Below are 23,245 nucleotides of genomic sequence, written 5' to 3' on the forward strand. Positions count from 1 at the left end.
TGGGACCAAAAAGCAAACATAACACCAAAGAAATCCACTGCTGACCTCAATGTTCCAGATTGTCAAACTCAGCTCTCAGCAAAAACAACTTCACGAAAAACAACTCGTGCAGCGAGGTTATGAACTTTACTTGTCAACGTTTTCCCTTTGCACCCACAACTTCCTCCATGGCAAAGGGAGGAACCAGGGGTGTATGAAACACACACAGAAGGATTTATTTACACAAGACTACTGCTTCCACAAAGCAGCTAAGAACAGTGTCAGGTATCCTGGTCTGATCAGCCAATGCAAGTTTGTTCTGGAGACGTTTGTGATGTGGTAGACTCATGAATATTCAATGAAACTTGTCCAATTAATTTGACTCTTCCTAACATCAGTTGTTACTTTTCTTATTTCACCTGCGGATTATTAGGGCCATGAAATTCCATGACTCCAAATCACAAAGAACCATCAACCAAATTTAATGGAACAAAAAATTCAAAAAGTTTCATATCAGAAATGTCAAAACAAAAAGTGCCGGCTTTTTGATCAAAATGAAACTACTCAATATTATTATTACCCTAGCACTTAGAAACCCTAGTTCATATCAGGACCCTATTGTGCCAGGTGCTTTATAAACAGAGAACAAAGACAGTCTCTGCCCCACAAAGCTTGTTTTGAAATGATGGTTTTCATTCTGAATGGATATTTTGAAATGAAAGAAATATTTCATTTTGAAAAGTCAGCACTAAACCAAGTTCTCCTGATCGGGGGGAAAAGAAGAAATGTACATTTCCCTTTGGAAAATATATATTTAAATGAAACCACATTTTCCAATGGGAAATTTTTTCATATGAAAAGTTTCAACCAGCTCTAGTTAGTCCCTCTGTTAGTGACACGGTTCTATCTGTCAAAGTAGCAAAGTACATTTTGAGACGGTCTCACTGTGATGTACATGGCTATGTAGCTGTTAAATCTTTCTATAGCAGTGTTTCTCAATTGGTGTTCCGCGGAACCCTGGGGTTCCGCGGGAACACTGTTAGGGTTCCGCGAGCAGCTGTTCTCCACGCCGCCGATCAGCTGTTCGCCGCCGCTGAGAGCAGCTGTTCTCTGCGCCGCCGATCAGCTGTTCTCCGCCGCCAAGAGCAGCTGTTCTCCGCCGCCGATCTGCTGTTCTCCGCGCCGCTGAAAAAGGGAAGATGTCCCGGATTTTCTGGCAGAGGGTATCCAATATAAGTGTAATTTAAGTGTAATTTAATTGAGAAATGCTGACCTTTACTTATTTCGACATTTGAAGACTGTTAAGAGTTTGGGGGGTTCTGCAATTATTTATGGAGTTCAAAAGGGTTCCGTGGCCAAATTTAATTGAGAAACACTGTTCTATAGAATTCTGCTGTCTGTAGCGTTAGGAAGCCATTTTGTTTCCAGAATTGCTGCAGCATGTTATAGAGGAGTTACACAGGCTGTGATCTAGTCTGAAGACTTTGTTTTTGTTCTTTCTTATTGTTTCCCTTAAAGTAAAACTCCTTTTAGTCTGAAAGTAAATATTTTGCTCTTGGTCTGCAGAAAGGGAACATTCACATTATTCCTCCCACCCCCTTCCTGATGTGAAATACAAATAGAGCCTAGTGGAAAATGTCATGAAGAAAAATCAGAGGAAATAGCTGAGAATGCTTTTGAACAACTAGTCACGCTTTATAACTTTGTGTTGCAAGGTTGCCTAGATACATTGGAAGAGCAGGGACACTTCTATATATATTAGCTAGTTTAGTGTTTACTCTTGGAACTTGGAATGTAATTCTAGGCAACATTTACAAATGTGTTGGACCAACTATTTCAAGAAAACTGAACAGAACAAAGAAACAAATAAAATCCTTTGTTCCTCTTTTTCCAGCCATGTTGCATGTCTATACTGATAGAAAGTGGATAGCAGCTTATATAAAACGATCCAGAACTGATAGTGAATATCTTGAACTTAGAATAGATGCATTCATATGGCTCCCATTGAAATCAGTGAAAGCTGTGCCTGCATGTAAAGAAGAGCTGGATGAATGCTGCAAAAAATAAATACAATAAAATTACACAGTCTCTGGATTTGTGAAGGAATTCTCTCTGGCCATGTTTGTGCTGTCTTTGTGGAGGCATCCTGATTCAGTGCATAAGGCACTGAACTGGGAGTCAGAAGACTTGCTATTCTATTCTATTCTATTCTATTCTATTCTATTCGGTTTTTATTCTGCCCTCATCTGCATACTGCCTGAGCACCTTCCAGTATTCCAATAGTGCATTATGTGATGTGACTAACATCTATTGCACGTGGTTAGTTCTCTCATCTTCTCCCAGGGAGAGAATTGTGTGCGCAGTAAAGCGATCTGTTTTGCTAAGGTTGTTTGTTTGTTTTTTTTAAACATCTATATGCACACTACAACACATTTATGTTATGGAGGGCAGGCAAAAGGACCACGTCCATATGATGGTCCTTAAGTTTCTTCGGGAGTTTGTTCCACAGTCCAGGACCAGCCCCCAAGAAAGCTCTGTCTCCTGCATAGACCGGCTTTACCCTTCTGATAGAAAGTTCCATTGTGCTTGAAGAGCAAAGTTGCCAAGTGCAGCTCCCAGTCCAGCACTAGGTGATCTTTTAGGTAGACTGGTCCCAGGCCATTGAGCACTTTGAGCAAAAGAACAAGACCTTGAACTTCATTCGGTATTCTATGGGAAGCCAGTATAGAGAGCACAGGACAGTTGTGATGTGTTTGCAGTAACCCATGTGGATGATGTGATGCATTGTAGCATTCTGTACTAGTTGGAGTTTCCAAAGGGCTGATGTTTTCATGCATTGCATTGCTGTAGTCCAGACAGATGGTGACAGAGATGTGTATAAATGAGGCCAGGTCATCATCTGTCAGAATAGGGGTGGGGGGTTGAGTCTCCTACCCAACCAGAGATATGGATTCTCACGCGTTTGAAGGAGAAAGGGAAGATTACTTCCCTGAATTAAACTTGGGCTCTGTTCTTGCTTCTGTTATCCTTATCAAGGTACTTTGGTTTCTTTTATTTATTCTCTGGTGTATGTGACTGTATTTAATTGTTTGCAGAGGTATTGTTTCTAGGATATGTAACTTCCTTTTGATCTCACCACATCAATTTTGTTTGGGCTTGGAATTGTTCCAGTTAATAATAAAAAAATAATCAAATTATCTAATCCTCTTCAGGAGGGAATAGAGCTTGTTCTTCTTTATCTAGCCCTTAAATTCACACTGGTATGGGGTTTTTTAGTTCACTTGAGGGATCACTGACATATTGTAACAAATCCAGGGCCATCTGAGGACTTCACAGTTGTTACTAGGCTGTGCATTGTGGCCAGATGGCACTTCATAGCAACACCAAGGATAGAATACAAATCTTCCTACTCCAAAAAAACCTACTACTTTTAAGCCAAATATGTATCCTAGTTAGCTGTTAGCAGTATAGGTCCTATGACAGTTAAACAGTTCTGAGTCTATCATACAAAGGGCAAAGATACCGTATTTCCCCATGTATAAGACGCACCTTTTTTCAAAAAATTTGGGGTCTAAAAACTGGGTGCGTCTTCTACAGTGGTACTTACCGGTGATGTACCGTAATACATTTATTTTCAAATTTCGGGCCCCAAAATTAAGGTGTGTCTTATACATGGGAGCGTCTTATACATGGGGAAATACGGTATATAAAATCATATAAATGGAGGGCTAGAAGAGACCTTGGAAGGTCATCAAGCCCAACCCTCCCCCTCCGCACTGAGGCAGGACCAAGTATATACACTGGCTAGATTGTTACAGTATTTTTTGGAAAGCTGTGGAAAACATTTTCATGGGAACATCAAAATAAGCAAAACTCCTCTTAGATTTCTTTACAAAATTGAAACAAATGAGTTAGTCAAAACATTTATGAATATCCTTATATAAAATGTATTCAGTACCAAAGATGTGCGTGATTGATTACAGGGAAGTAAGAGAACTCAATCTCTGCTCTGCCAAATTTATATTCCCCATAAGGGGTATCAAACTCATCCTGTGAATAGGGACAAAGTCTACTTTTAATTATGGTCTGTGGAGCAGGGAATAAATGTAGGCTTATACATGATCCTGAGTCCACACAATTAGGTATAATTGCAAGTTCAGTTGGGATACTTGCAATCAAAACTTAGGTGGGATTTGCTGATCTAATATTTTGAAAATCTCCAGAGTTTTCTTTGGGGTAGATTTTGGTACCCTTCCTCACACTGAGCAAGACTAAGAGTACTTCCATTGATTTAATGGGTCTGCTCATGGAGTTTGGTGTTTCTCGGTGCAAGGATGTCAGAATCCAACCTGCTAAAAGAAAAGCAAAGATAGGTTTTCTATGTGCTTGCAAATTGATTCCTGTATACTGTAACCTGCTCTGCTCCCTCCAATGCTATATCTGCTGAAGATAATTGGCATAGAAAGGCCTCATTTTGCAGAGCTGTCAAGCCAACACTTTTAATCAGCACTTACACTGAAAAATAGTTAGCATGAAAAAGTCAAAGACATCTAACCCCTGAAATGTAAGAATAACACCTGAATCAAAATGAAAGCTCTTTATTATTACAGCTTTTAGATTAATAGATTTTAAGGCTAGAAGGGACCATTGTGATTGGCTAGTTGGACCTCCTGAGTAACAGACCCTAGGACTTTCCTGTATTAATCTTTGCTTCGGTTCCAAGAATATCTTTAAAACAACAACAACTTTTAATCTTGATTTAAAAATTTCTAGTGATGGTGACTCCACCACAACCCTTGATAAATTAACCACTGGAACAATTACCTTCACTGTTAAAAAATGTTATTTCTGGCCTGCAGTTGTCTAGCTTTAAATTTCAGCCTTTGGATCTTGTTATATCTATGTTGTCTAGATTGAAGAGACCTCTATTCTGAGATTTCTGTGCCTCAGGGAGGAACTTGATCTAGTCATCACTTAAACATCTCTTTGATAAGCTAAATAGATTGAGCTCCTTATGTCTCCAACTATAAGGCATGTCTTCCAATCCTTTAATCATTCTCATGGTTTTTCTTTGAATCCTTTCCAGTTTTGATGGCATCCCTCTTGAATTGTGGACACCAGAACTGGACACAGTCTTCTAGTAGGAGTTACACCAGTGCCTAATACAGAGGTAATATAACCTCTCTACTCCTACTCAAGATTCCCCTGTTTATGCATCCAATGATTGCATTAGCAGTACTGTATTGTCAACTTCAAGAGATCAAAAATCATGAGTCGGAACCCCCAAAATCATGAGATTGGCCCCAAAAATCATGAGATTTAAAAAAGGATTATATTGTGTTTTTTAGGTCAGTCTCTTGATTTTTGATTTCCCCCTGCTGCAGGGGCTCACCCACACATCTGCCCATCTCCTGCACAGCAATTAATTCTGTTCCCCGGCACCCCATCAGTTCTCTCCCCAAACCCCTCAATTCAATCCCTTAGCTCCCATCATCACCACCCCATCAATTCAGCACTCCTACCCCATCGACCACCACCACCCTCAGTTCACCCTCCCAGCACTCACCCCATGTGCTCAGAATCCTCTATCAATAAAACCCTCCCACCCCATCAGACCTCACCTTCACCCTCCTCACTTCAGCCCCCTCCCCAGCCTCACCTCTGCTCCTTATGGTTCTTCACCCTCCCCGGGGCTTTTAGAGGCTGCAATGGGGTCCCTTCTCCCACTTCCCAGGTTGGCAGGGGAGCAGTCGCCCATGGCTGACAGCTGGAACACCAACCACTGTGCCTGGGGGGGGGGGCTGGCAAAATTTCTAAGCAAAACTAACCCTCATTTTTAGAACTCTCAAATTTCAGGATTTTCTTTTCAGTTGTTTCAGTTGTTTATTTGAGGGTTAGCCCTCCCCCCTTCTTTATATCTCAGATGAAGTTTGTCTGGTGTGTAGCCATGCTGGTGTGTAGCCATGCTGTCTGTTGTTAGCTTTGTTTATCTCCTATGTAAAATAATTCGCATTGTCTTTCAAAGTACTTTGGAAACCATGGTTCCTTTATTTAGGGTGGGATAATTCCTGTTTGACTAGAAACACATTTATGTGTCTGCTGCAAAAAGAAAATCCTGACATTTGAGAGCTCTATTGTGAGACCATGAGTGAGGCTTAGTTTTACTCCGAAATCGCAACTCTAGAGTTCACGTATCTGCATTAGCCTTTCTGGACACAGAGTTGCATTGGGAGCTCATGTCCAGCTGATTATCTGTCATTTATGTGGTAGTACCCAAAATAGCCTAGGTGCTCTTATAATAGAGGCAATCTCTTTCTCCAAGAGCTTGGAATCTTAAATACTCTGGCCACAAATTACTGTATATTTTCACAGCTGGCATCTTGTATACTGTTCCTAGTAATAAAATACTTCTTTTCTGATACGGATTCACATGTACCACACAGTTTTCTGGTTCTAGAAAAAAAGTGCTCCAAATAGAATATCTGATAGAACTTATCATAGTCTGTTTCCTCTTAGAATTTTAGAACTTTACATTTGGTTCGTATTGTACTATAGCTAATGCTATTTAAATAGAGCAGGAGCAAGCACATGCAATACACATTTGAGAACATTAAAACAACATTAGGGAAAGATTTTGCACACGTATATTGCCTTTTCCTGAAGATTTCAAAGCACATAAGCATGTAAACTTTAATAGCTGCTTTTTATAGATGAAGAAACTGAGGTCTTGTCTATATGGTGATTTAATGCATGACAAGGGAAGCTGTAAATCTACAGCACTCTCTGCTACTGCGCATTAAGTCACCATGAGGATCTTGCTACCATACACTTGAAGTTCCATACTGCCACTTCTACAGTCCACACAAACACAGGGGTTTATCTACACAATACAGGGATCAGCTCTGGGTCCGGTTCTGTTCAATATCTTCATTAATGATTTAGATAATGGCATTGAGAATACACTTAAAAAGTGTGCAGATGATACCAAGCTGGGAGGGGTTGCAAGTGCTTTGGAGGACAGAATTGAAATTCAAAATGATCTGGACAAACTAGAGAAATGGTCTGAAGTAAATAGGATGAAATTCAATAAGGACAAATGCAAAGTTCTCCATTTAGGAAGGCACAGTCAGCTGCATACATACAAAATGGAAAATGGCTGCCTAGGAAGGAATCCTGAGGAAAGCAATCTGGGGGTCATAGTGGATCATTAGCCACATATGAATCAACAGTGTAACACTACTGCAAAAAATGCAAACATCCTTCTGGGATGTTAGCAGGAGTGGTGTAAGCAAGACCCAAGAAGTAATTCTTCCATTCTACTCCGCACTGAATAAGCCTCAGCTGGAGTATTGTATCCAGTTCTGGGTGCCATATTTCAGGAAAGATGTGGACAAATTGGAGAAAGTTCAGAGAAGAGCAACAAAAATGATTAAAGGTCTAGAAAACATGACCTGTGAGGGAAGATTGAAAAAACTGGGTTTGTTTAGTCTGGAGAGGAGAAGACTGAGGAGGGACATGACAACAGTTTTCAAGTACAAAAAAGGTTGTTACAAGGAGGAGGGAGAAAGATTGTTCTCAATCTCTGAGGATAGGACAAGAAGCAATGGGTTTAAATTGCAGCAAGGGCAGTGTAGGCTGGAAATTAGGAAAAACTTACTAACTTTCAGCATAGTTAAACACTGAAATAATTGCCTAGGGAGGTTGTGGAATCTCCATCATTGGAGATTTTTAAGAGCAAGCTGGACAAACACCTATCAGGGATGGTCTAGATAATACTTAGCCCTGACATAAGTGCAGGGGACTGGACTAGATGATCCCTCGTGGTCCCTTCCAGTCTACATTTCTATGATTCTTCTACTGGGAGATAGACACAAGCTAAATTCTGCCCTTGGTTATATTCACGCATCCTAATTTCATTAAGCTTAGCACAGATATATGTAAGGGCAGAATGGGGCCCAGTGTATTCTGACTTGGATTTAACAGGGAACTGGAATATTACAGACAGCCTTGTATCTCTGCCTCAATTAGAAGCAAATACATGTCAAATTTTCATCCCATAGCTAAATACAAGTTATTTGCCAAGTCCTAAGTCAATAACAGAAGTGTCCAATGAAAACCTTATCTACCCCCAAAACATGTATCGGCTTACAATATCTTTTGTTAGTTAAAGAAAACACAATTATTGTTGTTAAGAAGTTAATATTGTTTAAGATTTGCTGGCTAACGCACACAGCACTTTTCCTGAATTCTCCCTCTTGAATTCAGTTTCTAGTCTCTCTTGGGTGGGTTTTTTGTTGTTGTTTTCTTTGAGTTTTGGTTTGTTTTATTCTTTCTGACTCCACTGGGCTGATGGCTTTTCTCTGGAGAATTTTCTTGTGAGTTGTTGTGAACTTTTGGAAGAATGCATTGATTTTGGAAAACGTGATGAATGATAAAGTCACTCAAGTTCAAGAGAGGGAGAGGGGTGGAACAAAGGAATACATTTAAAAAATTATTGTAGTTTGACCGTAGTGGTCAGTAGCATTGAACTGGAGTCTTTATTTGAGGAAACTCACAAAAACTTAACATCTCGTACTGGCTTGTTTTTTGTTTCTTCACTCTTACCCTAATGTCCTTTTAATGTTCTGAAATGTTCTCTTGAATAGAGTTAGTACAAGTCTGCCAACCTGGGCTGGAGGTTTCATTTAGAACTTGCTCAGTTTACCAGTTGTCATTTATCTCTCTCACTTCCTTTATCTCAGTGCTGGACTAGTAGGGAAATGCCAGATGAAGGTGAAAGGAAATTTGGATACTAACCATAAAAAGCTCTTGATGCAATTGTTTGAGACTCAACTGGCATTTGTTTAACCTGGAGGGGGCACCCATTTCTTTTCCCAATGTATCAATTAATCAATAATAATAGCTCTACCTTTCTGAGGATCCCCAGACCCTTTACAAGGGTTCCTTAAGGAATCCCTGAAATTCAGTGCACATGGATGCATTACTGCATCTTCTATACAATGAATTGCAGGAGCAGAGCCAATATGAGTCACAACACAGCTCTGAGGTTCAGGAGGTAAGTATTACACTTTTTCTGCAGATGGATAAACTGAGGAACAGAGAAGTTAAGTCATTTGCCCAAGATTACACAGCAAGTCAGTGGCAAAACTAGGACTAGAACCCAGAAGTCTTAGCTCCCACTATCCTAATCTAACCACTCGACTGTTTTTCCAATTAAGTCTTTCACTTTCTGCTGCAAGTACCCTTAAGCTATTGAATGAAATAAAAAAAAAAAAAAAAGGCCAAGTAAGCATAGAACAAACCTCGTGATTTACCAGAGATTAAAGAATCCAAGATACTAATATCAATTAGCTATTAGGGGCCTACATGAAATGAGTTGAAGTTCTCTCCATCCAGTTCCTAATGGATAGGTGTCCAAATCACAAAACCCACGGTCACATTTGCCTCTTTTGTTGACAACCCCAGCAAGGAAGCCAAAGACTAATTCTGAGGTGGAAATTCCTCTCTTGCCCCTTTATAGTCACTCCTTCTCATGGTTCAGGCACAATGAATGGGGAAATAGGGGCAATGCTTGCACTGCTACTGCCACTACTGGACAGATGAATGTATGGATGAGTACAAGATTTCAGTCTCTGGGGCTGTCAAGCCAGAACCTCTCACCAGGTCTAAACTCACTCCCCACAACACAAATCAAAAACAAACAAAAAAACACCCTACCTCTTTGAAAAAAGGAACAAGGCCATTGCTCTGTGCTAGGCATCTCATCATCTAAGGACTGGAATTCATTCTTCAGTAATCAGGAAAATTAAATAAAGCTGAGGTTGCAGAACATACACATCTAAATATAGTTATTTTAAAAAAGTCCCTGTTAAATTCCTGGATTAGGTATACAAGAAGGGCATGACTTTCATATGAAATTGCCTTCCAGCCCAGCAGCACATCCATCTTTTTGGGGGAGAGGTATATGAATCTTGGGAATTCTTTTGGTTTGTTTCTGTGTGAATTTGAACACATCCACCCCCAAATTCCACTCCAAGTCACGCACTTGAACCCAACAATTTCAAAACAAAGCAGAATGGCAAGAACTACACACCAGATTCCTGCAAAACCACATACCTCACATGATTCCAGAGCATCTCCAGAAGTTAGTGGATTTTCATGCAAATCTGGGCAGTCTGAGAGATTCATGAGCCTTGCTGAATCTTTCGACATGACATTGTTCAAGTTTTTTGATGACACTGAGCCAGATGAACTGGAAATCTCTATAAAACCAAGCAATGAAAATCTGTATAAGATCCTGAATCATTTACAAGGCATATGTGCAGACTCTGTGCTCTCTATATCTCAGAGTCCCCCATGTCCAACTGGTTTATATTAACCTTCCTCACAGGTGATTTGAGAGGATAACCTAACGTTTGTAAAACATAAATTGAAGTGCAATATATAAAGTTTCATGTCTCTGAGCCAGTTCCTTGCTAATCACATTGCATGAACCAAGTAAAGAGTTCTGTCTTTCCCTCTGAAACATACAAAATTCTCATAATGCAGTAACTTTCACATCTTTAGATAACTCATGTATCTTCAACTGGTGCAGAAGAAATGCCAAAGCCTTTAAGTTTCATCTTTCAGATCACCTTTAAATAAGAGCATCCCAGAAGAAAGTGCTTGATGTTGCATAGTCCTTGCTACTGCACTACACATGCCCTGCACAAGAAAAAGAAAGCATGGCTTTTTAGCTACCTTGCTAGAAGGAATAATTCCAGTATCTTTGAAAATTCAAGGTGAAAGACAAACGTCAGACAAATTGTTAGAAATTATCAGGGATATTATTAACCTCTTAGTTCAGAGTTTAAGTTGATTATTGGGAGAGTCATGAAGAAATTTCCACACCTTGTTTTAGTATTGCAAAGTTAGGAAAGGTATATTATGAAGGGTTTTACATTTTTCCCTTGAAGAATCCTGAAGTAGTGGTGGGACCTCTGGGAAGGACACTGGTTGGGAGGAGCAAGCAAAAATAACACAGATGTTTACTGGATGCCCCTGGGGTGAAATCCTGGCTCCATTAAGTCAATGACAAAATTCCCATCAACTTCAGTGGGACCAACATATATTACCTCCAGGCTCTGGTTATCTTATATCCAACCCATCTTTATTGCTCAGGAAAGATGCCTTTTTGCCTCAAACTGCCTCTTTTACTCTTTTTTGCCATGGTGGCATATTTTGTCCTTTTACTGTTTTTTTAAATTATTAATTTTGTTTTTTATTTGGGGGGGCCTATATTTAGTTTGAGCCTCCATTATAATGCTTTTAAATAGTTTCCAGCCATTTCATTCTTGTGACTGTTCCTTTTGATTTCCATTTAATAGCGTCCTCATTTGTATATAGTTCCCTTTTTTAAGTTAAACACAACTGTGGTAGGTTTCTTTAGTATTTTCCCCCCTACAAGGATGTTAAATTTAATTACATAATGGTTGCTATTACTGAGTGGTTCAGCTATCTTCACCTCTTGGACTCGATCCTGTATGCCACTTAGGACTAAATCAAGAATTGCCTCTCCCCTGGTGAGTTCCAGGACCAGCAGCTCCAAGAAGCAGCCATTAGTGGTTTTTAGAAATTGTATCTGTGTGTCCCATCCTGAGGTGACAAATACCCAGTCAATATGGGGATAGTTGAAATCCCACCTTATTATTAGGTTTTCTCTTTTTGTAACCTCTCTAATCTCCCTGAGCATTTTACAATCACACTCAATTTTCTGATATATGTATTAAAACAGGTATTAAGTAACAAATGTAAAAGACAAGGGAATACTGCAGATTTAAAGATGGTGTAAATGACAACTCATAATTGAGAGCCTGTGAGTTACAGTAGTTACACATGGGGGCCAGATCCTCAGCTGATGTAAATCGCCATTGGATTCAATGGTGCTATGCTGATTTACACCAGCTTAGGATCTGGCTGTTATTTTTATTAAAATTATCCATTTAAAAAAAATAATTAATCCCATTTGGCCCATAAATGACCCAAATTCGGGAGCTGCTGCTACTTTCCTTGGGAGCCAATTCCACAGTCTAACTGTTCTCACTATTAGAAAATGTTTCTGGATAGTTACCTTACATTTTCCGTTTCAAAACTTCATTGCATTTTTCCCAGCTGGACCCCTTGGACCTCCTTAAACGATTCCTTTCCTTTTTTGGTGTTCTCACCTAGCAGACCCTGGCTAGTTATTATACTTTTCCCCCCATCCATTTGACCATGCCACTCATACTTAGTTCTTTTAATCTTTCCTTGTAAATCGAGCTCTCATTTTTGGTCCTTTTCTTCTCAATTTTTTGACATATTTCTGGCACTGAGATGCTCAGCTCTCAATGAAATATAGAGAGGCTGAGCAGTGTTCCTGATCAATAAAGTTCCAAATCACATTAGTTGTAGGTTGTTCTTATTAAAACCATGTTCCATTGCAAGCTGTTATCTAAGTTACTGTCTACTATCACCCTCAGGTCTCTATTGGCATTAATACCTATCCATGATTCATCTATTAAATCTTGGTATTTTATATTATTTTCCTCCAGATGCATTACCTTTTCCCAGGCAGAAATTCATTTATTCCATGCTTATATTTGTAACACCCTTTCTATTATTTTTCTGTCCGCACTGGTGTTTGCAATACCCTGCAGGTTAGACGGATCATCTATGAATTTAATTAGCTTGCTCTTTACTCCTATTCAGCTCATTAATACAGTCCACCAGCAGCAAACTAAAAGGCTGAGCCAGGAGTAATGTACTCGTATGTGAAGGATCAGACAAATGAACAGCATTAAGTGTTCACAGAGGAATTGTTAAAATCAATACACTGCCTTAGTGGGACAGTGCTGATGGGATTTAAAGCCTGGTGAAACTGAGACATGAACAGTTAGTCTCAGGTGGCAATCTTGCAGATGAATTTGGATTAAGCTGCAATGTATTCATGGTCCTGCCTGTTAAAGCTGTCCACAGAGATAGATGTAACCCAAGAATGGATCAGCATCTCACCATTTCCCTGGGATCACACAAACCGTAATCTAGCTGCATTCCTGAGATAGAAGTAGGGCATTTGAATAACAGAATATATCTGATTATCAAAACATAATCGTGGATTGAAGGTAACTTGAAGGTTCTGGTCCAACATAAATGGATGCACTGAAAGCCCTCTAAATAAGAATGAAAGAAGTGACAGAGCCTAAAAAATCCCTAACTTGGATTTACTGTATATTTTGGTCCTTTGGCTGTTGGACCCTGTGCACCAGCAGCAGTGGTGACAATGTTCTGTTGATATTCCATTACAATCAATCAACCAACCGCTAGAACATGTTTTGCACATTCAACAGCATAGCAGGTGTCCTTTGCCCAGTCATATCTGGAACGTTCCTCAACATCGCAGATGCATTCTACCGAGGTGTAAATGGTGTATGCACCAGCAGCACAGTAGGTTCATTTGACCCAGATCTAATCTATTGTTCTATCTATCTATCTTGGATTGATCAACCTAAGCATTTATATTGCATTCATCACCATCGACCGAGGGCCTGATTCACCACTGTGTTACTCTAGTTTTGTAACTCCATTTATTTGACACTTGTGTATAACTGTAGTAACATAGTGGTTAAGCCAGACCTGAGGGCCTATGTGGAACATTCAATAATACACTGGGTGTATTCTTCCTGGAAAATTAGCCAGCTCAGCCTACAGCAGCAGCTGTACTCTTGTTGGATATACCTGGAACATTCAGCAGCACATTTCATTTGTTAAGAAACTCAGAGGCATAAGGGATGGAACCTCCACCAATCATTCAGAGAGAGAAAAAATTAATTCATAATTCAGGTAAACACACAGGTCTGGGTAGTAATTTAAATGTATGGTATATGTACGGACATCAAAATTCTAAGAACAGGCAAATATAACTGGGCTGTCAATGGGCTAGTTGGCCCTTAAGGCAAGCTGGGCTGAGCCTTGCCTATGACTTTCTAGCTAGCCTTCATCTGATAATGATATGGCAACTTAATGATAATTAGTGACCCCGGCTGCAAAAGGGTCCGGACAAGAATATATAAACTGAGTGGAAAATGAAGTTAGAGAACAGAGACTCAGGAGAGAGGAATAAGAAGAGTATCCCCTCTGGGAAAGGCCTGTAGGATTGGAAGAGACCCCCAGAAACAGGTTAGGCTTTTGTGGGGGAAGCCCAGAGATAGGGCCTGTAAGGGAGATCTGAGGTAAACTACCAGAGTCCCTGGGGAAGGGAGGCAGTAGGGGAATCCTGCTGAACAAGAAATAGTAGAGGAGGAACTCTGCAGGGCCCAAGGGTGGGGGTGAAGCAGAAGAATTTAGAGTGGCCTGAGGGGGACAGAGGAGCTATTAGTTTGAAGTTATAGTTTCATTACTGCAAAAGGGGCTAGAAGTTAATGTGAGTTGGCCCCAAGGCCAGGCCATGGAAGACTGTGGGGTCAAGGAAGTGCCTGTAGTGCTGCGGTGCTAGACGTGAAGTCCCCACGCATTCCGTGATCTCATGCTAGGTGGTCCTTTGGTGATAAGAACAACAGGCTATATCAGCCAGACATTCTGCCCCTGTAATTCGGTTTAGGATCTGTCAGTGAGAGAGAGAACTAGTGTGGTGCAAAAGAATTCTGATGCCTGGGATTAAAACAAAGGGGGCAGCTCTCCCTCCCTCCTGGGGTAACCAGTACTGTTCCTCATAGCCCCGCTCCTCAATCACTAGTGGGATGAGATCTTCCCTCCTATTTCAATCAGTCTATCTCGGGAACAATCATGTTTTCCTGAGGTCACAGCTTTAATCATTGAAGCTGATAGTAATTATAATTTACGATGGATCCTTCCCACACCATCAAATGTCGCTTAGAGCATGAACAAGGTTCTGCTATCCCTGGTTATCCAGGGCTGCTCTTTGCATGGCATGAAACTATTAATTTTTCTCCTCCCTCCCCTCTAGAAAAACCCCTCTAAAACCAGTGAAGCTTCTCTATGGAAAAGGAGAAATTTCCACCCCTCAGAGGAGATGGTGTTTATGAGAGAGAGTAATGGTGGCCCATTGAAGAGCTGGGGGTCTTCCGAGGCAATACAAAGAGGGAAAGAAAATCAGTGTTGTATTGTAGGGCTTGAAGATGGGAAGATGGAGCTGGTGCTCCTTGTCAGACTATTGCTGGAAAGCTACAGATAAGAAGGTGACTAGAGTTGTTGGAGGGTCAAATGGGGGAAGCCAAGGATTTGATTCTAGGGTTGTGTATTGGGAAGGTGTTGCAGGGAGCCAGGGGCCTATTAGAGGGTCATCATATGGAATGGAGGAGTCAGGGGAATATTGACAGTTGGGGAGGGTGGAGGTTATCTGAAGGAAGTTGAGTTTTTCAGGTGGCATAAAAGGACAGGGGATGATTGAAAGTGAAGGAGGAGGTTGACAGTTGTAACCATCCCTTTTTTCCCTCTGAAATGGATTGCTCTTCCCTTCCTAAGACCCCCCGAAAGATTGTTACACTTACAGGACACTTCAGTGACAGATCTAGAGCACTGCTGAGGATATCTGGGAACATCTGGGTACTTTTAAACATCACGACATGTTCCACTAGGAGCAATAGGAGCAGCACCTTGCCTCTACTGCAGACTCAGCCACTAGCCACTTGCTGGGACTAATGATATATATATATATGTATATAGGACTTCAGCACTTATTTCCCAATCTCCAAAGTACCACTTTAGGGAAGCATTCTAGTCTGGGCTATAGCTTGTAGCACAGCTGCATAGTGGAAGGTGAGATGGTGAGCAGAGATGATCCAACCGGTATTCCTTTCTCACCTGTCAATTGCTAAACTATATACTCATAAGATATAAAACCACTGTTAAACATAGAGTGTGTGTCAGGCAACACTTCCCCCCCCCCCCGCCCCTCCCACTCTTGTAAAGGCTGTACTTGACCTCTGTGTGTGCCAGTGCTAGATGTGCCAGGTAAACTGTTCTGCAACAAGTTAGTGGAAAAATTATTTTAATTAGTGTAATTGGATTACACACAAATATTTCCTGATCTTTTATTCTGCTTTATATAAACTGTTAAAACTGTTCTATCAAAGCATTACTGCTGTGTCTTGTAGGGATTCTTACAAGGAAGTAGGATTGGCTGGAGGAGATTTTTGTTGTCGTGCCCTGCCGATGTGATAAAGGGTACAATAGTAGTGGACAAAGTACTTATTGTGATATCCTTTTTATTAAGATAGAATATTGTGTACAAGTTGCTGGGTCCAGAAGGACTTTCATAAGGGATGATATGCTGCCTCTTCTGTCTCAAGGAGTCATAAGTTTATAAATAATCCTTAGCATTGGTTTCGTTATCTATTGCTGAGATGCAACTAGCATCAGCAGTAGGCAAATAAAATTACAGTCCCAGGGGATGAGTGAACCAACTTTGATATTAGTTAAGTGGTCTATATTTTCAAAAAGGACCTTCCCTTTTTGCAGGCACAAATGGATGGAACACAGAGCCCAGTAGAACTGACCTGTGGTGGAAATGGATCTAATTTTATTTAAGGAAACATTCACATCATGATTCCATAAAGGATTATGGTGCCACCTTTCTACATTAAAAAGACTCTGCCAGGTTAAAATTCTCTCTTAAAAATCCTTATCTATGTTAATATTTTGTATCTGAGATAGTCAACATCCCGTCAGTTAATGGTGGCGGCAATAGAATTTGTTGCATTGCAGACAACCACAGAGCAACTGTGGAGGGATATCACAACATCTCACTGGGTTATGGTGACAGGAGGTCATTAGAGATGGGAAGTAACATTTTGGCACACACATTGTAATATAACATCAAGCGCCCGACTATCCTACCTGGTGGGTAGTCAGTTGATGGTATGACAGGGACCTTGAGTATCACAATGTGGTTACTGCATCTCTCTTGGTCTCCATTTAACATCATCTTTCCTCCTCTGCATCCCCCAGGTTCCTGAGAAGAAATGGAAATGCTTCACATGTCTTCTCCCACCTTCATTACTGATTACTTGTAGGGATGTGTTTGCTCGGAGCTTTTTGTGCTGCTTCCAGTGTCCCAATATGCAGTCTCTCAGTAAAAACAGATGTTATGTTAGAGGACTGGAGAGTAGCAAAGGCTGTATCTATCTTTGAAACAGGCACTTGGGATGATCTTACCAGAGAGTCTTACCTCACTACCAGATAAATTGGTGGAAATGAAGTATGAAACCATTAGATACACGTTATGAAGACCATGGGCTCTTGTAAAAGAACAGCATGCCACTCTAATCTATTAGAATTCTTTGATCATGTCAATGGAACAGTGTCTAAAGGAGAACTAGCTGACATTAAGGGCCCAACTCACTGTTATTAATCCAGTTTCACGGTGATGTAATTCCAATAAAACAAAAATTAATGTGAACACTTCTTTCCAAGGTAGTGTGGTCCCATGGCTTTGGCACTGATCTGAGACACTGGAGATCTGGGCACTATTCCTGAGTGCAACTGAGTCACAAGTAACCATGGGCAAATCACTTAACCTCTCTCTGCTTTAGTTTCCCAGTCAGTAAAATAAGGATGACAACCTCTACCCACTTTTCTGAAGCATTTTAAGACAGACATTTGAAACATGCTGTGTAAATGCTAAATATCTGTTGTATTACAGAACAAATGGCAGGGCCTAAAATACAAGTCAATGTTTCTTTAATGATTCTTTGATGCAGGAACAAATTAGTCTCTCCTTTTCCCACCCAGCTCGGGGAATTTCTATAGCCTGAATATATGATCCATTTTATATGGAGCTAAATCAAGGTGCAGGGATTATAATGTTTTGGGACATTAATGTCCCTGCCTTTGTTTGCAGATTTAAGCCACATTCATGTAGGCAGCAGCAAGATGAGATTGGTACTGCACTCCATGGAGTACAGGCATCTATTCAATGAGGCTCAGTTGGTCTGAAGACTTGATACTTGTCACAGTTAATTAAAAGGCTGGAGTGTAACTCTAACAAGCATCAGAGCAGTCTCCTTGATTTAGAAGAGTACAATACTAACCTTCCTCCTTCCCCCTTTCATAGCCAGAAAATGTTAAATGAATTGTAGAGGCTTTTAATGTTGAGGAGTGAAACACTTTAAATTTAGACCCATTAACTTGTATTCATTAACTAGCCACTTGAACACAATCTCTAGCTCTCCTGAGTCCTATCATGTACCACAACCGAGAGACCATACACTTGGAGAATCATGTGTAAAACCAAGCCCCCTCTGAATAAGTGGTTTTGTTCTCTGTGCTTGACTGCAAAAAGCTGCTTGCAGCCAGAACCACTCTACTGAATTTATTGCACCTGTCTGCATTGCCTCTGAAATGCAAGTGAGGAGCCATCTTTCCACTCATCGTGTACTTACTGGAGCTGAGAAACTATTGGGCTGTGCTTGCAAAATATTGGTAGTCTGCTATAAAAAGCTGTGAACGTGGGCGCCCCTACATTTGTGACAGGAAATAAATGCGCATTGGAAAGTGAAAAGATTTTCTGTTCCTTCACAAACCGTGAGCCTGAAACCATGACCTGCACTCAGAGTGAACCATGTTGCTGTGTAGAATGGGCAAGGCTCAGGTTACCTCTTTGGAGGCAGTGTCCTTATGGGTTCCTTCTTCAAGGTCAGTACCATGTCATCTGTGGTCTCTTAGACATGCTGTGGGCTTGATTTTAATGGAGTTGCTCCTGATTTTCATTGAGATCAGAGTTTAGCCTTGGAGGTGGCCTATACCATTAGCAGTAGCTGTGCTCTGTTGTACTGTTTGTGTTGTTCATAAGTTAGTTGGTTTTAATCTTCATGCTAACAGCTTCCGTCTCTCCCTGCATCTGGATCAGATTGCTGCTAGCCTTGCATGGGTGTACTTTGGAAAGTGGGAGGCAGGAATAAAACACTTCCCCGTTTACACTCCTGCATAATCCCAGCCCTTCATTCCTGGTCTTAGGGAAGCTAGTATGTACAGTCAGGATGGTAAAGTCCGTGAAAGGGACATGGAGGAGCCTGGTGAGTAGATCTGCACCTATGAGGTCTAGTACCAGGGGCAGTTCAGGCGTCCTTGGCCCCAGCTCTGTTGACAGCAATTTCTGCCTGTCCTGAGCACAATCCCTCTGGGAGCATTGGTCAGTGCACAGCTGCCGCTTGCCCCATCAGCTGGGGAGGTAACGTAAATTCATGTTCTCATCTCATGACTCTGGGAAAGTTCTGTCATGTCTGATTCCATATCGCTTTACAATCTCCCTTTTATTCTATGCCCCAGCTGCTTAAACCCCAGTCCAGTCCTTGGTCAGCTCTTCCTTCGGGTACTGCAACCTCCTCCCCTCTCCCTCCAAAGGGCTGCAGCTAAAATGATCTTCCTATCCCACTGCTCTGGCTATATCACCTTTCCTCTTCCTCCCTGACTCCATCTGTTTCCACATCTTCTTCAGTCAACTTGTCCTAACCTTCAAAGCTCTGCATACTGTGGTGCCATCTCAGATTTTGTTTCCTTCTACTGTTGTGCATGCACTCATACATATGCACACATGATCGATGCTCTTCCTAAGTCTCTCTTCTTAATTCCTTTTGTCTCTGTGTCTTTTGATTTTTACACAGCCAATAACATGAAGAAACCACAAAGGCAGGATTGAGTTCCTAATAACTGTTTGCTCAATATATGCAAGGCCCAGCTACATACAGACCGCTGCTCTGTTAAGCCAAACACAGTAAGCACTACGTGAGGGCAACCAAGCTGTTTAAAGGGGTATGACCTTATTCCTATACAGTAAAGTCTCTTCTCAATCTCAACTGTAAACTATTTCCCCTCCATCAGCTCCCTCCTTCAAACTCATTTTCAGTAAATCTTCCCTTGATCCTCTTCTCTCCTAGGCTGAGCATGTAACACATGCTACGAGTGTGGCCTCTTTTTAGTGGCTGGCCCACAGAAGAGGTTTGTGAGTCTGCTACAGCTACCAACTTGTAGATTTACTCCTTTAGCTCAAGTGGTAGAGATTTGTGCGTTTAGCATAGAAGGTCCCTCATGCCAACCCTGCTGGCATTGGTTATATGTACTCCAATTCTGCTACCATTTGTATTTGTGGTAGAGAGGAACCCAAACATAAACCTGGGATCCAAATCCCTCAGTGTTTGAAGAAGTTTGAATCTGAACTTGGTGGCTCAGGCCATCTCTAGTTTGTGGTGTTGGTCTGAATTATACTCTAAGCACATTGGGGAGAATGGAAATTACCAGACTAGATCAGACCAATAGTTCATTTAGTTTAGGATCCTGTCTATGACAGTGGCCAATACCCACTGCTTGTACTGGCTGATAGTTAGCCATTTAGAAAGCTGTTTGAGTCCTCTACAGCCAACAAGTGTCATGCAATTTACTTTCTCTTCAAGTAGTAGACAAGTAAGGCCTATGTATGATTTTATCTATCAGAGTGCAGGAGTTGACGATTTACCAGCACTAATCCTATTGCAGTAAAGAGGAGAGGCAGATTTCTGGCACCATAGGCTCGTTAGAAGGAAAGGGAAACCCCATCATGATTTAAGTAAATGAATATCAACTGCAAATCTTGTGACCAAACATTTTGAAATCAGCATGACAAAGAAAATAGAAGAAGTTGGTAGGGCAGATTCTGCCTTCATTTTCATGTGACTGAGTCTAATCCCATGAAACACTGCCAATTTTTTACACAGGAAGCTATCCCCTGTAGTAGAGGAAATAAATATTACAGTATGTCTCACTCTCTGTGATCATGGGTTTAATAAGGAAATGATCCATCAAAAAGATAGGTGCTTTATTAGGAACTTGCTGTTATAGCTCTTTGATGTAGAGGGCACTGCTAAAACTGTGTTTCAGTTTTGAGACTATTAAATCCAGGCAGTCAGTAATCTTTAAGAATTAGGTAGTTTTAGTCCTGAGGAAGTAGCTGGTGATGTCAGTGGGAAAGACACAAGTGAAAGTGAGCAGAATTTAGCCCTGTGTTTCTCCGCTTTGATCTTGGAGCACTACTTCCATGGAGGAGAGAGGGTACTTTATGCTCTACAAAGCCCTGGAGCAGAAATTATCTTTCATTTTAGCCTTTCATTTATCTTTCATTTTAGCCACAACCTTGGCACTTAAATTATGGGATAGACTTTGTCTTTAGGCAGAACCCTGAGCAAGGGGTGTGGCATGAGATGCACAACCCAGGAGGAGCTGTTGGAGGTGGGGTGGGTCAGGTCCTCAACAGCTGTAACTAAAGCCTGGTCTACACTACAGATTTTTGTTGACCAAAGTAATATTTTTGCACCAAAACAGTGGTGGTGTATGCACTGCAATCCCCTACCGACTCAACTCCCTTGATTTTGTGAAAAGCTCAGCGAGAAGCATAGAGCTTTTTGCACCAAACTTTTAGCAACAAAGCATCAGTGTAGACACCGCACTTGGTTCTGTCACAGTAAATGGCCTCCAGGAAGTGTCCCTCAATACCCTTTCTGACTGCGCTGGCCATCAGTTTGAACTCCACTGCCCTGCAACCATCCGCCCCTTCCCCTTTAAAGTCCTGGGAATTTTTGAAATTCCACTTCCTGCTTGGTCGGCATGGAGAGCTTACATCTCATCTTCGCAACTGACCATGGTGGCACCACACACCAAATGCTCTCCCGTTTGGAGCACATTGGAGCTTCTGGATCTGATCGGCATTTGGGGAGAGGAGACTGTGCAGTCCCAGTCTGCTCCAGCCAAAGGAACTTCGAGATGTATGGTCAAATTTCTCATTTAATGGTGGAGAAGGGCTATGAACGGGGCATGCTGCAGTGCCATGTGAAAATCAAGGAGCTGCAATGGGTACTAAAAGGCCAGGGAATCAAACCATTGCTCTGGTACAGAGTCAAAGACCTGATGCTTCTATAAGGAGCTGGAAGCCATCCTCGGTGGCGACCCTACCTCCACCACCAAGAGACCCATGGGTCTGTTGCACATGGTGGTTGCAGCTCACATTGATACACAGGGCAACATGGATAGAAGCCATAGCATGGCACAGTGCTGTTTACAAAGACACCTTAGTGTTGTTCATTGTCAAAATGGCTTCTCAAGGCCTCCCTGATTCAAATGGCCTGTCATTGTATCACCTGTAATAGCCCTGACATCTGGTTGTTCATAGTCAGCCTCAAGGTGATCTGCCTCTGCATCTCAGCCAGAGGGAAACTCTTCACCTTTAACTTGGTGCTGTGGAACACACAGCAGGCAGCTATAACCATGGCAATATTTTCATCATTTAGGTCTAACCTGCCCTAAAGGCATCACCAGTGAGCTTTTAATCTCCAAGCGCTCATTCAATGGTCATTCATCACCTGCTCAACCTGTTATTGAAGTGTTCCTTGCTGCTATCCAGGTTGCCTCTATAAGGCTTCATGAGCAATGCCAGTAAGGGATAGGCTGGGTCTCCCAGGATCACTATGGGTATTTCAACATCCCCCATTGGAATCTTTTGGTCTGGAAAGAAAGTCTCTGCTTGCAGCTTTCTGTACAGGTCAGTGTTCATGAAGATGCATGCATCATGCACCCTCCCTGACCAACCCACACTGTTGTCAGTGAAATGCCCACAGTTATCCACAAGCATCTGCAGTACCATAGAGAAATACCCTTTTCTATTGATGTACTCTATCGCAAGATGGTCCAGGGCCAAAATTGAGATATGTGTGCTATCTATTGCCCCGCCACAGTTAGGGAATCCCATTGCTGTGAAGTCATCCACTATTTCACGCACATTTCTAAGACTCAGTGTGGCATTCCTCTCTGAAATCTGGACTGATATATAGCTATGTCACCCCAATCCCTCATCCCGGGAGCCTGTCTTGCTCAGCCTCATTATGTGAACCCCCACTTCTGGTCAGCCCACACACAGCCTCCTGCAAGCAAGCAGCCCTTAATTCACTGAGTGAGTGCTTCTGGCCAGCCCCTCATAGGATTATGCAATAGAATGACTCCTGGAAGCACCCTCAGTCCCAGATTCAACCTTAGGAACATAACTCTTGCAATTTTCAGTGCTGCCCACTGAACCTCACAAGCTCATCATTCATTCATCAATTTATCAAAGAAATTGATAGGCACCAGTTTTGTCACTTTAAATGAAGTCTCTACACATACCCAAACCACATGCAGTGCTTTAGATAAAACAAACAAATTGATTAAGTACAGAAAGATTTTAAGTGATTATAAGTCAAAGGAAAGCAGGTCAGATTTGATCATAAGTAAA

This window comes from Emydura macquarii, unplaced genomic scaffold (assembly GCF_026122565.2).
Source record: "Emydura macquarii macquarii isolate MOO-44397 ecotype Brisbane River unplaced genomic scaffold, CSIRO-AGI_Emac_v2 contig_968, whole genome shotgun sequence".
Lineage (NCBI taxonomy): Eukaryota > Metazoa > Chordata > Testudines > Chelidae > Emydura > Emydura macquarii.